The sequence below is a fragment of the Chiloscyllium plagiosum genome, unplaced genomic scaffold (assembly GCF_037043375.1).
Source record: "Chiloscyllium plagiosum isolate Xiang-an unplaced genomic scaffold, Cpla_swu_hap1 HiC_scaffold_8, whole genome shotgun sequence".
Lineage (NCBI taxonomy): Eukaryota > Metazoa > Chordata > Chondrichthyes > Orectolobiformes > Hemiscylliidae > Chiloscyllium > Chiloscyllium plagiosum.
In genome coordinates this window covers 77,678,455-77,690,834 of record NW_028270146.1, presented here as the reverse complement: position 1 = coordinate 77,690,834, position 12,380 = coordinate 77,678,455, and the positions used below count along the sequence as shown (strand labels likewise).

The 12,380-nt window shown below is 40.8% G+C and overlaps 1 long non-coding RNA gene across 1 annotated transcript in view; it reads left to right on the top strand.

Annotated features, from left to right (window-relative positions):
• The window catches only part of LOC122553737 (uncharacterized), a 29,996-nt gene extending 18,590 nt beyond the window's left edge, over positions 1 to 11,406 (top strand). The window contains exon 3 of the long non-coding RNA XR_006312813.2: positions 10,940 to 11,406. This is a non-coding gene — a long non-coding RNA (uncharacterized LOC122553737). The remainder of the gene's footprint in view (positions 1 to 10,939) is intronic.
• The last annotated feature ends 974 nt before the right edge of the window (positions 11,407 to 12,380 follow it).

Sequence of the window (12,380 nt, the reverse complement as noted above, 5' to 3'; positions counted from 1 at the left end):
ATATGAAACTAAATGTATAATGGATACTACATAGAAAAGCCAACTAGCAAGTTTAGGAGCAATAAGAAGCAGCTCCATTAAAACTTTGCTAATTTTTGTTAACTTTGTGATTGAGTGTTGTGCCTTCAGCCTGAGATGCAACTTTAGCAATGAGGAGAAATACAGAAATTGGACAACTTCAGGTTTAAGCTGCAAAAGAGGAGGTGACAATGTTGGATGACACTTTAGAAATGGTGTCTACATTTGAAGCAGCAGATGGACAATTTCACAACATGAAACTTGGGTCCCATCTCCGCCATAGGCACAATGCGGTTAAATCAAATGACATAACAGAATCCAGGCACAAGTAAATGGAATCAGCAGATTCTGAGAGAGAGTGTTTCAGATGTGGCAACTTGGGGTACTGTGGAAGAGATGTCTGTTGTCCTAGGGAAAGATAAGCAGAGAAGGTGGGAACAAAGAGTTATTTGGCAAAGAGTGATCAAGAAGTACAGAAGCAAAGCTGAACATTGAGAGAAACGTGGCAAATCACATAAAGGAAAGAGAGCTGAAAGGAGCACAACTGTGAGATGAGTTAAAGAAGATGCAGGATGTGAGGACATGAATAGAAATCATTGATACATGTTTTCCATTAATGGGAGTAGCCACGCGAAAGTGCCAGTGATTGTTGGTGGTGTGGAACTGAGCATTATTGTAGATTCAGGCAGTGACAGTAATATTATTGACAGAGCACCGTGGGAGGAACTAAAGAAAAAGAGAATCAAGTATATATCTCAAAAATATGTCAAAAAAAACTCTGTCTTTACACATCTAAAACCCCACTTCAAACTGAAAGATGCTTCACTGTGGATGTGTGAGCTGGGTATCAGAATATAGAGACAGAATTTGTCATGCTTGAGAAGGATAGGGAGATGTTTATGAGCAAAGAAACTATTCAAGCTTCAGGTATCCTGTACATTTTATTGCAAGTTAATTCTGTGAAATCCTACCCACAGCTTAGAGAGAGATTTGGATGGATGTTCAAAGAAATTGGAAGGTTGCACAATCACTAAGTAAGTTGTGACTAATGACTAAAGCATGTATTCTATAGTTTACCTTCTGCACAGGACTCATTTTTGGTTTGGGAGAGAACGTTGAGGCAAAGATCAGTGAACTGGTCAAGCAAAACATCATAGAGCCAGTTCAAGGGCCAATAACATGGGTGAGCCTTACTGTGGTCATGCTGAAACCAAATGATAAAATCAGATTATGTGATAATATGCAAGATAATATGAAACAAAAGAGACATTATTTCCACTATGGATGAAATCTTTCTGGAGTTGTCAATAAGCAATAAATGAATAAGTATTTTCCAAATGAGATTTAAAACGAGGATAACACAGCTTGAATGTCATCCTGTTTCTAAGAAAGTTGATGTACTTTATCACTCATACATTTTACTAACACAAGAGATTGCCATTTTGCAAGAATGTGGCACCTGAGGTTTACCAAGATAAAATCTATAAGATGTTAACAGCTGATTCCAGTAATGGCCAGTATCCCAGTACTATTACTCAGGGAATCAATAGAGAGGAGCATGACTCAAGAATGGCAGAATAAATCCATTCAAAAAGCAAGACAGAAGCAAGAGCAGAGCCATATGAATTACAAAATGGCAGCAAAATGACAGGGGGTGAAATATACAGATCCTTACTGGGAACAACACTAGCTGCAAGTTTCCCTCTGCACCACTCACCATCCTGACTTGGAAATACGTTGTCATTCCTTCAATGTCACTGGGTCAAAATCCTGGAATTGCCTCCCTAACAGCATCGAGGGTCAACCTGTAACACATGGAATGCGATGGTTCAAAATGGCAACTCACTATAACCACCTCAAGGGCAACTAGGGATGGGTATTAAATGCAGGTCCAGCCAACGATGCTCACGTCTCATGAGTAAATTTTTAAAAATATAGTACTTTTTAATTCAGATAAGTTCAGTGCGAAATAATATCATAACAATGTTTTGTTTAGTATTTCATATTCTGTCTTTCTTTACATTTGATTTCAAGGGCAGTTTTTGATGCATATCCTTTTTATTTTCACCATAATCCCAACACAAAATCTTCATTTGCTTTGGTGTTGTCCTCCCACCCGATGGTCTGTCTGTTATTTAGGGTCTCGAGTTATCACTTTAGGATTAGGGAGTCTTATAATTTCCTCTGAAACTGCTATTTTTTCCCCCCTGGATAGCAAGTAGTCAACCTGCAATCAGCAACACTGGCTTTGATTACTGGATTTCAACTTCATTTCAGCCCCTATATCTGAGACATCTGGGATTGTGTTTTTGTTACCATAATGCATTTTTACACTAAAGAATTTCTGTCAAACAGTATTCCATCTAACAACTGTTTGGCTACACTGTTTCCTTACTTGGTGGTTACAGTATGCATGGTGGTTACAATATACACAGTACTCACACAGTCCTGTATCATGCAACAATTTATTGTAGCAAATTGCAAGTTGAGTTTGTCAGATACCTATTCTGGTTTTCAGGTCGGGAATTGTTGATGTCTAGTTTCCCCACAGTTGGTGGTAGTATAGGAAGCTGCATGTTAATAAGGAGAGAGTTGCAGTTACTGAGGCTGACAATAAAATTTAATCTCCACTCATAGGCATCACTGCCTAGTGAGAATCAAGACTCGATGTCTAGAACTGAGTTTGAAAATACAACAAATTGCTCTCATTATTGAGGAAGGCCATGTCAGACTTCTCACATGATTCTCTGTTATCTTGCAATAGTCCACACTGTTCAGACCCTGATAAGATTCTGCCCTCAATTTCTTATTCAAGTACTGGAATTATCTAACAGTCAACCTGACTCCCATCACAATTGGACCAAAAGACACGTCCATGATTTCCTGGCATGATACCAGGGAATGTTCACAAACATACTGTCATAAATTTTGCAAACAAATTTACAAATCATTGTTTTCTTAACTCTGTGAGTAGGGAGCACAGAGGTCGCACAGGGTTAGCATGGGCAAATTGGGTGTGTAACAGTAGTGGGGGAAACAAAGGTGAGAGTGACAGCTGGGTACAGCACACAGATAGAGTGAGTATGTGATACCGGAGAGAAGATGGTGGCATTTACACTGACAGTCGGAAGGTCTGCCTTCTTCCAGATGGTTGAAAATGCACTGACCCAGAGGTAACCTCAAATTGGTCCTGGGAGAACAGGATTTCCCTTCCTTCCATCACCCTATCCAACTGAACCTCTAGAAACCTATCCATACAGTGATTTCTCCTAATCTGCCAAATCCAAGGCAAAAGCAATGAACCATATAGGAATGGTTTCTTACATCCTTACGAGTATCCTTGCATACAGATAAGGAAGGACACCACATCAACTGAAACAACACATCCGTCCTAGGACAAGCCAAACAGAAGCATGCACGAGAATTCCTAGAAGCATGGCATTCCAACTGGAACTCTATCAACAAACACATTGACTTGAATCCCATTTAGCACCCCCTGAGAAAAAGAACAGGAAATGGCATCACCAACCCAAGGAATGCCAAACATATAAATAGAAAGCAGGCTACACCACCAGTGCTTCATCTGGGGGCTCACTGAAGATGTTACCTAGCATGGTGACAAAATGTCTGAAAATGAATCTTCCAGTTCAGTGAGCAAACCTACATCCAGAATCTCAACCTGAGCTGCAAATCTTCTCAAAACTCATTACCATGTAGGGAATGTCCAGGTGTCCAGGCTTTTAAATATGGTGCCTCTGACCAGGATGCCAGTGTATTCTCCGATATAGGTACAGAGGTGAGTTTTACCAGGAATGGCAATTGGTAGAATCACAAAGTATGGCACTGGAAAAGCACAGCAGGTCAGGCAGTATCAGAGGAGCAGGAGAATAGACATTTCAGGCATAATCAAGAATCTGGGGTGGGGGGGGGCGAGTGGAAGGGGGCTGAGAGATAAATAAAATAGTGGGGTTGTGGCTGGGGTGGGTGCGAGGTAGCTGGGAAGGCGATAGGTCAATGCAGGTGGGGGAAGATGGTGCTAGGTTGGAGGGGAGGGTGGAGCAGATAGGTGGGAAGGAAGATGGACATGTGCCAGTGGAGAGTGCCAAGTTGGAGGTTTGGATCTGGGATGAGGTGGGGGTAGGGAGATGAGGAAACTGGTGAAATTGATGTTAATGCCATGTGGTTTGAGGGGCCCAAAGCGGAAGGTGAGATGTTCTTCCTCCAAGCATCGGGTGGCTTGGATGCGCCACACTTTTTGATTCTGATCTCCAGCATCTGCAGTCCTCACTTTCTCCAAGTGGTAGGATTGACCCAGCATCAGATAAGGTGCATGCCATGGGGGTGTGTAGTGTAGTCAATGAGGCGCATTTGGCAAACTAGTGTAGGAAACCTCACTAGATCTACGAGAGAGAAATCCTCCACAAAACCTGACAAAAGCTAACATTGCCGAAAAGGCAGGATTCATCCCTGAAAGTCCCTGATAGAACATTTATGGACAACAAAAGGTAGCCCCTGTTCATTAATCTTTGTTAAACCTGTGTTTGTGAGTATTGTTTTTTCAGCCTGTGATCTTCACTCAACAGGTTGCGTATCTTTAGAATTCTCTACACCAGACGTTGATGATACTCCATCATTCAATATATTTCAAGCTAGTACAGATAGAGTTTTGGTCTCCGGGAACCAAAGGGTATGGGTAGATAATTGGAGTTGGAGACCATGTGGATATGGAATGGGGTGGGGTGGGCTTGAGGAGTTTAGGGTGTAGGTTTGCTCGCTGAGCTGTAGGTTTGATATCCAGACGTTTCATTACCTGGCTAGGTAACATCATCAGTGGTGACCTCCAAGTGAAGCGAAGCTGTTGTCTCCTGCTTCCTATTTATATGTTTGTCCTGGATGGGGTTCCTGGGGTTTGTGGTGATGTCATTTCCTGTTCGTTTTCTGAGGGGTTGATAGATCTAGATACCATTTATGTGTTTGTTTAGGGTGTTGTGGTTGGAGTGCCAGGCCTCTAGGAATTCTCTGGCATGTCTTTGCTTAGCCTGTCCCAGGATAGATGTGTTGTCCCAGTCGAAATGGTGTTTTTTTTCCCTCCGTGTGTAGGGCAACGAGGGAGAGAGGGTCGTGTCTTTTTGTGGCGAGCTGGTGTTCGTGTATCCTGGTGGCTAACTTTCTTCCTGTTTGTCCTACATAGTGTTTGAGGAGTTTCTCCAGTTCAAAACAGGAGCAGTAGAAGCATTTAAAACAATTGTAGACCTGGAGATTTCTGACAGAAAAGAAAAAAATGGGAAGTATTGAGACTGGAGAGAAAGTAGGACATATCTGATTAGAAAGAGTGATTGAAAGACACATTGTTTCTGGGAAAGAATGTGATAGACAAAAAGAAAAGCACAGGCTGCAGGGATAGGGATCATGAGCCAAAGCAACACTGGCTACAAGGTCAGAACATAAGTTCTGTTAAAGAAAATCTGAAAAAAGATATTACAATTAGCTCTTTAAAAATTGAAAATATTCAAAGAATATTGGCTTTATAATTAACAGTATTATTGATGCTTACTGATCAGACAGTTCAGCCGAGAGTGAAATCACATGCCTGCTCTGCTGCAGGAGTCTTACTGAGGACATTGATGGGATGCCAAACAGGAAAAGGTTGTTTACATGTCTTACATGCCTATCTAGGCCTATAACCCCTGAATCCAATAACCCAAGAATCCATCTTTCTCTGTCCTAAACATATTCAATCGCACCTGTTTCAACTCTAGGTCAGAGAGTTCCAAAGTCATACAACCCACTCAGAGAAAAGAAAGTACTCCTCATCTCTGAAGCAGCCTGTCCAATTTTACCCATAAAACAACCTGCTAATTTCTGGTATCAACTCCGTAAACCTCCTCCAAACAGCCTCCAATGCATTTACATCCATCTTTAATTAAGGAAACCAAAACTGCACACTATTCCCTAAATAACTGAAGCATGGCAGTATTATCCTTATGTTCAATTCCTTCAATAATAAAAAATAGTATTCCATTAGCCGCCTTAATTATGTGTTGTGTTGTATCTACAAAAGAACTTCTGTGATTTGTGCAGCTAAACATCTAAGTTCCTCTGCAGCTCAGAATTCTGCAGTTGTCCTCTGTTTAAGTAATAATTTCCTTTCAAAGCGAACAACGGTTCATTCTCCCACAGGGTGGAGTAGCAGCACGGTATCTGAGCTCTTGGCCCGGGGCTCGTCCACTTTTGCCTACTTTCTTTGTTTCTCTCCTTTTTTCTTTTTACTTTCGCTTCTTTGCTTGTGCCTTTTTCTTTTTTTTATTTCTCTTTGGAGGCCTTTTCAGCATCTTTGGCAGAACAAGAGTGGGTCTGGCTTCCCGAGCATGTGAGGCAGTGGTGTGGAGGAGAGAGGGCCCTCTGAGAGATCGCGATGACAGTGAGCTCTGGGCCCAGCGATGAGAGATGGTGCCCGAGCATGGCTTCGACGTAGTGGGTCCAGCACAGGGCTTGAGGCAATGTTGGCACCACCAAATTTTCAAGTCGGCAGCAACAGCAGTGAGGCCTCTGCAGTCAGCATTGGTCAGCTGCAGCAATGCAGTAGGCCTGAGTCGGTACACCTAGAGGATCGAGAGAGGCGGTGGCTGTATCGGTGATGGCGTGGTGTTAGCATTAGCATGGCAGTGGTGGCCTCAGAGTGGGACTCTTGGAGTGGACAGTGATGCGGGGGGCACGGAGCCTCTTGTGGAGAACCCCAACCCAACGTGAAGCAGAGCAAAAGAAGGGAGGAAGAACTCAGTTTTTACTTATATCTTCACCGTACATTCTGTAAGTCAAAATGGCAGAATGTGGAGACATTCACTGTATTCATTTGTTAAATACAAGTGATAATAAATCATTCAATTCAATTATCCTCTAACTGCCAGTTTTTCTTTGCCCATTCATTTACTCAACCAGCTTATATTGGTCTTCAACTTGGTTATGACTTCTCCATAAGGTATTTTTCTACCTATCTTGGTCCCTGTCAATCCAGCTATCATGCACTCATTCCTCTCAAATAACTCACTGACATAAATTGTAAAATGTTGAGGTCTCAGCCCAGACAACTCTGCTGCTCACATCCTGCCAATTAAAGACCCATGTATGTCTAATCTGTTTTCTGCTAGCCAAGTGAACCTTACATCCATGATCGTATGCTACCCCCATACAATGAACTTTTATTTTCTGCAATAACCAACATCTCCAGTCCTCCTCCAACTTCTCACTGGACTTCACAGAGAACTTGGAGCCCACTCTTTCCAGTACAGAAGGGAAGTCACTTGCAAACCTGACCATGCTGCAGCATTTATAGAGTCATAGAGATGTACAGCATGGAAACAGACCCCTCGGTCCAACCCGTCCATGCCAACCTGACATCCCAACCCAATCTAGCCCCACTTGCCAGATCCTGGCCCATATCCCTCCAAACCCTTCCTATTCATATACCCATCCAAATGCCTCTTAAATGTTGCAAATGTACTAGCCTCCACCACTTCCTCTGGCAGCTCATTCCATACACATACCACCCTCTGTGTGAAAAAGTTTCCCCTTAGGTTTATTTTATATCTTTCCCCTCTCACCCTAAACCTATGCCCTCTAGTTCTGGACTCCCCAACCCCAGGGAAAAGACTTGGCATATTTACCCTATCTATGCCCCTCATAATTTTGTAAACATCTATAAGGTCACCCCTCAGACTCCAGGGAAAACAGCCCCAGCCTATTTGATTTCTCAGCTTCTATTGAATGATGAAAGACAAGCAGAAAACACCCTTGGAAGCTCAAACTGAGATCATGAGACATCAGTTTGTGCCAGGCAGTCACAGCTTAATGCAGTCATGGTTGCAGATGCTAGTACTCAAAGGGGCTTATAGGGTTTCATCTCAGTCCGACAATCTGTTACAAATTTGACTGCCATGCAATACTAATGCTGCAACCAATTTTTGTGAATGGCTTCTCACAGCTACTTTCATAAGCATAAAATCAACTACAGAATTACTTTAAATTTAATCTTAATGGTTCTTAAATTGAATATTTCAGAAATCCTTCTTACAAAAAGTTCTAAACATACAATTCAAAATATATTTAAGTAAAATTGTAATAATTGGTGAGAGACTGGTGAAATTGACATAAGCTTACAGAGTTGTTACATTACTGCTTCTTTAGTGAGTGAAATTATTATCATTGATGGAATTAAAAATGGATAGTCTAGTATTTACCTTAGAGAGGTTTATAAAATTATGAGGGGCATGGATAGTATAAATATGCAAGGTCTTTTCCCTGGGGTGGGGCAGTCCAGAACTAGAGGGCATAGGGTTAGGGTGAGAGGGGAAAAAATTAAAAGGGACCTAAGGAGCAACTTTTTCACGCAGAGGGTGGTACATGTATGGAACGAGCTGCCAGAGGAAGTGGTGGAGGCTGGTACAATTACAACATTTAAAAGGCATTTGGATGGGTATGTGTAAAGGAAGGGTTTAGAGGGATATGAGCCAAGTGCTGGCAAATGGGGCTAGATTAGGTTAGGGAAACTGGTCGAAATGGACGAGTTGGACCGAAGGGTCTGTTTCCATGCTGTACATCTCTATGACTCTGTAATGTAGTGTTATTACTTAGAGGGGTGCTTATGAGTTGTGATCCCCATCATCAAATGATTTTTGAACTCATCTGATTATAGCTTGCTGGGCATAAAGTAATACTAATAAAGTCAATTTAAGTATGGCCTCTAAAATAAGATGACAGAAGTACATGTATTTTATATATATTTTAAGGAAGACTAGGCTATGTTTACACATAAGTTGAAAATAAGTGCTTCAGCTCCATAGACATACCCAACCTACATTTCTGTTTATTCATATGGTGTTCAGACAGCAGAGGCCCCCATAAAAAGCATGTAGCTTCAACAAGAAAAATAGATATAAACACAAAAACAGTCTGGCTACAAAAGTTAATTACTGCAGTGTTGGTGCCAAGAAACAACTTCAAATTTGAATTATTTCCAGAGATATTTTTTTAAAATCTGAAAGCACCCCTGTTGGAGTGTTTTTTTAAGAAAATTAATGTTAAAAATTATCCTTTTCAAATAGTTTTGGGAGCAATCTATCATTGTTAACATTTGGTTTTGTGTGACTTAAGATGAAAAATAAGCTCAGCTTAATTTTCCCACTTATTAATAACCTTGTTTTAACTTCTTGTCAACACAGTTTTTCTCAATATAATATCTTTACTTTATCAGTCATTTAAAGATCTTCAAATGAACAAAATAAATAAGTTTTGCTTAAGTCAATTGCGAAAGATCAAATTACCAGTTGACCATTTATTTTCTCTGTTTGCTAGTTGATGGCAGTTTTAAAGGACATTACAATCACTGCAAAAAATTTTCAAACTGCAAAACCTTACAATCTGCTATGAGAAGTCACACAAACATAAATAGCACAATATTGTAGTTTGGTGGTTATTATTTCTAATTTAGGGCTTATAGTAATTGCAAACTAATTTTTCCACAACAGGTTCTTGTCAAGGGTGTGTGCCCATGGCTATAGACTTTGACATATGAAAACTCAACTTCATTTCCTCAACCTTCGGGATAACTTATTATGTCCAGTCACATTCCCTGCAGTTGATGATTTTCATTGTCAAATTTGATTCTTGATATATGCATATCTGAAAGTAGTTTTGTGCTTACACTGCAGCTATCAATCTGAAATTGATATCCAATGCACCAATTGCTATCAGGGTGTGACTTATTTATTCCACCCACCTGTAAATTCCATCAAGTCAGACGCCTGCACATGGATCTGGACACAAATCATAAATATTTTGAGGATGCAGACCGGAGTGTTCTCTAACACAGAATATTGACAAAAAACTTCTTAAATTCCTCACAAGTCCTCGGGAACTTCACGCCAGTGTTTGAACTGGATTTGATGCTGTACTAGAGTTTCACTGAAGCAGTATCCCATAACATTGTTCTACTCCAGTGTTGTTGAGACCTGAACTAAACCCAGACTTAGAGAGTAAGTTTAATCTCAAAAACAGTAAGGCTGGGACAAGTGATGTTATAAGTGATGTGCAGGTTAGGTGAATTGGCCATTTTAAATTGCCCATAGTGTTCAGGGATGTGTAGGTTAGGTACATTAGTGAGGGATACATAAAGGTTAATAGCATAAGGGAATGGGTCTGGGTGAGTTACTCTTCGGCGAGTCGGTGTGGACTTGTTTGGCTGAACGGCCTGTTTCCACACTGTAGGGATTCTATGATTCTATGATAATGAGGCTGATAAACCACTTTACAAGTTTAGCCCTGGTCTTCCCAATGTTATAAACTTCTGGAAATTCAACAGTTCAAGGTAGCAAAAGTCAGCCTGAGGAAAATGGTTACTTTCCTACAGCACTGCTTGTTGACCAAAAGCAATGGGATTGTTTCCTCACTGCCTTACTATTTGCCCTATTTCCAAATTCCCCCTCAGCTGGGATCTCCCACCTGCACTCCCCTCCATACCCATTCGCAGAATGGGAAATCACAACATATCCCACAGTTGGAAATTAAATCCCTTGCATTTCACACTTCAACTAAGATGACATTCTTTTTGCAGTCTCTCCAGAGTTTTACCTACCTCCATCAATTCTGGCCTTCTTGATGATCCTGGATTTTAATTGTTCCACCATTTATGAACAAACCTTCAGCTGTCTAGCTCCTATGCTCTGGAGTTCTCTCACTATACCATTCTAATCTCTACTTCTCTTATATCCTTTAAGATGCCCCTGAATGCCAGCTTTTTGGTCATTTGTCCTACTAGAGCCTTAAATGGCTTTTAATTTTACTCTGTCATCTTAGTACATATTATTTAATTATAGATCTCTATAAAGGCCATTTGTGGATGCTATTTTTGTTTTGTTCTTTACAGGGATCCAACCAATCAATCTGACTTGTAGATGCAGAACCTATTGAGGGGGAAAGAAATGGATGTTGTGGACTCCGAGCTCCAGAGAATGTTGAGAAAGAGAGAAGTTGTTTTCCGTGTAACTGAACCAAACCTTCAACACCATTCCTACTTCACCAACATGCAGCCCAATACCACCATCACTGCTTACAAGACCTGCCCCTGCCAACACCGATGCCACACCTAGATCCACTTTCCAGGAGTGCAAAATGTCAACATAACTGCACTCATCAATTTGGTTTAGATCCTTCATCCTGGAGGAATATAAGTAGAAAAACCCAAAAAGACTACATGACATCTGAGAGTTCAATCACTAACACTGAAATACAGTTGTTGAATTCTTACGTTTTGAATATATGATGAATCCTACATTCAAAAGCCTTGGTCTCCCAAAGTTTAATGAAGCAGCATAAATGATTAAACTGACTGGTTGGTTAGTTATTGTTTCAGTCAAGAGAAATATGCTTTGTCTTGATTTCACGCATTTATATCTTCCATCAAAGAACAGTTGAACTGATTTTAACTCACCCACCCACATTGTGGAATAATGAAAGACAATTTTTATATTTGGGCAGCAAAAGGGGTATTTAAAAGACAGTAGATGAGAGGGCTACCAATAGAAGATTTTACCCAAACCCTAGGGTCTCCAGGCCAAGAGCTACTTTCTTGCATTTAACAAGGGAGACTGCATTTCACCAAACAGATTTTCACTGTTCTACACAGCCTCCTGCACCAGAACTTGCTTCTTTCTGTCCCAGGTAAACATTCACTGACAGTAGCTGTCAAAGTCACCACCACCCTTCACATTTTTTTGCCTCAGGCTCCTTGCAGACAGTTGCAAGATACATCACCCAGTTTTCTGCAGTGCATGCCTTCATCATTCAGTTACTACTGCCCTATTTGTCTTGGACAGCCAATATATCATTTTTCCCCTGAATTACGATGCTTAAAATGAAAGGGCTCCTTGATTTGCAGCAATGGATTGCTTCCCTCATGTCAGGTTGTTATATTTTACACTTACACAGCCTTCAAGCTGCCAGAAGATGGGTTATTTCTAAAAGAAAAAGCTATCACTCAATTAATGGTATGTGATGCAGCAGCCAGTAATGGTGTCAATAAGATGGTCAAAAGAACAATGGCAAGATCAAGGTTGAAGGTGTTTGTGTGAGTTAGGGTGTGAGAAAGGTAATGTTTGAGAGAAATAAATTAGTCATTTTGGGGACATTTAAGCTAGGATTTGATGGATAGCTCAGAATTGAGAAGAGTAACAAATTCTGCAGTTGCTGATCCTGATCAAGAGAGCAGAGTGGGGACCAAGTGTAAGAAGTTTCGATTGAGGACGAAAGGATAATTTCAACCAAAACCTAAGTGGGAAAATTATGGCTTATCTAAACTTCATGTTGAA